The following is a 2,500-nucleotide window of genomic DNA, read 5'->3' on the forward strand; positions in this document are numbered from 1 at the left end:
ATGTATGTATATATATATATATATATATATATATATATATATATATATATATATATATATATATATATATATATATATATATATATATATATAGATATATTTGACTGATAAAAATGTTCTGTTACAACAGAATTCCATCTAACAAAAGGAGCCCATAAAAACGCTAAAATATTGAGAGAATAAATACTATATTTCTGAAGAGAGAGACAGCAGTCTATTTCATAGTATTTTTTCCCTATATTTTGGCGTTTTTATCGGCTCCTTATATTATATATATATATATATATATATATATATATATATATATATATATATATACATATATATATATATATATATATATATATATATGTGTGTGTGTGTGTGTGTGTGTGTGTGTGTGTGTGCATTTACACGTGCAAGTTTAAAATGACCAACTTGGACTCTCTCTCTCTCTCTCTCTCTCTCTCTCTCTCTCTCTCTCTCTGAAATTCAGTAATGTCGCTATACCAGCATTCAACTTCATCAGAGTTTATAATTCAAAGTGCATAAAAAGCGCTTTGATGCCAGAATGACCCACGCATTCACCGTAAACAAATGAAATTCCTTCTTGCAACAACGCACGTCTCGCCATAATGGGAAGGCTTTAACTAGCTCTTGAAATATGAATGAAAGTACAAACATTAATATCAATCTCGAATGAGGCAACTAAACTGCTGATGATTAGTTTCTTTACTTAGAGAGATTAGTAGGTGGGAATACATCGCTGTATTTGTTTAGGAAAAGATTCTCAAAATAAGTAAGTTCCAATAGATGACTTGAATGAAGGCGATAAAATTGTAGTCGCTGTACCTACAGTTAGCATTTTCAAAATAGGAAAATGTACTTAGTTATGAGTTAGTTTTTTCTGCTAAAAGCTTCTGATAGTTTCAAGTCGCATCGCTGGATTATCGTTCTGTTATCATATTACGGGAAATAATTATTCTCGCGTATATAATTGCCATAGAGAGGTACGATCGTCGCGTTCAAACCCTTTTCTTACTAGTTTCTTGCGTATTATAATTAAATAAATTTAGGCAATCGTTTTTTATCGGTATAATTGTGATTCCAGGTATGTTCACGAATATCACGAGTGTTTTCCTTACCTTCTCGCCTTCTGCTTCTCTTCGTGTTAACGTGTAATACGTCAGAAATTGGAACTGAAATTGAATAATCCAATAATCCCTAGTTCAATGCGTCAATCTTTTGATAAAAAAAGGAGAATACATTGCATGCTTCGAGAGTAATCGAACTCTCTCTCTCTCTCTCTCTCTCTCTCTCTCTCTCTCTCTCTCTCTCTCTCTCTCTCATATTAACTAGAAATAGAAATACGTCTAGACTAAAGATAATAATAATAAAAAAAAAAAAAACTTCCAAGTTTTAGATCCTTTTCAGGTTAACGTTTTCTTTCCTATTTTTTTTTTTTTTTTCTCTGTTTTTTTTTTTCTGAGAAGAGAACGCACCATAAAATCTTATCCTAAAATGATATACTGGTATATCCTGCAATCATTTTTATCTGATAAAACTTTTCTGGCATAATGCGTTTTTACTTACGTGTGTATGTGTGTAGGTTTGTGTGTGTGCGTATAGTGTGAACGTTTATTGCGTGCTTGTGGAAAATACGTCAGTATATGTATATTTTTTTACATATGAGCTTTTATTTCTGTATCAGCATTGACGGATTCAAAGTCGTCATTATTGTATCCGTATATAGTATTATACTACGGTTTTATCGGTTTTGGCCGTGAATAATATTTTCAGTAAATAGGCGACTCTTCATTACTGCAAATACGTTTTGTCGAAAGATTGTTATAGATCATTGTACCGAGAGACTGGGCGCGGAATTATTTACAGAATACATCAGCTTTCCCGTAATCGGACTTTGAAATTCAATACCTTTGACAACTGTAGCAACAGAACTTCGAAATTCAAAAGAGAGTTGGAGCCTGACGGAGTGAGAGACGCTTCCAAAGCGCCACAAATGGGAGACTCCGATCGTGCACCCCAAAGTCCTTTGCAGGGAAGGCCAGATAATGAATAATTTTATAGGTTTGGTCAGTATTGCTGGTATTGGATTCAAGTGCTCCTGGGTAACATTTTCTGTAACATGTTTTTTTGCCATCCTAAAGAAGGTCGAAGGACATTACGGGTAAAAAAAAATGATCTGAGGAACCAACTTTTTGTGTTTAAAGGGTGTGATTTTACAAGAAAAATAGATTATTACTTACTAAGATATTCATTCCCTAGGCTACTGAATCTGGCCTTGATTCCCTTCTTTTAAAAAAATAAATTAAAAAAAACGAAAGAAAAAAAATAACAGTTACATAGTCACTACATTATTCAGGCTATTTTCAAATGTCATATTTCGGGTAAAATTACCAGCGTCTATCGCCTGCGTCTTATGAATTTACTACCTCCCCCCCCCCCTTTTTTTTTTTTTCATCTTTTGACGGTCTCGTTCGCAAAGGTATTTTCATTGTCC

The 2,500-nt window shown here is 33.0% G+C and overlaps 1 protein-coding gene across 2 annotated transcripts in view; it reads left to right on the top strand.

Moving 5' to 3' along the window:
• Nucleotides 1–2,500, top strand: part of LOC135215256 (uncharacterized) — a 491,173-nt gene that overhangs the window by 293,694 nt on the left and 194,979 nt on the right. The window lies entirely within an intron of this gene.

This window comes from Macrobrachium nipponense, chromosome 5, assembly GCF_015104395.2.
Source record: "Macrobrachium nipponense isolate FS-2020 chromosome 5, ASM1510439v2, whole genome shotgun sequence".
Taxonomy (NCBI): Eukaryota; Metazoa; Arthropoda; class Malacostraca; order Decapoda; family Palaemonidae; genus Macrobrachium; species Macrobrachium nipponense.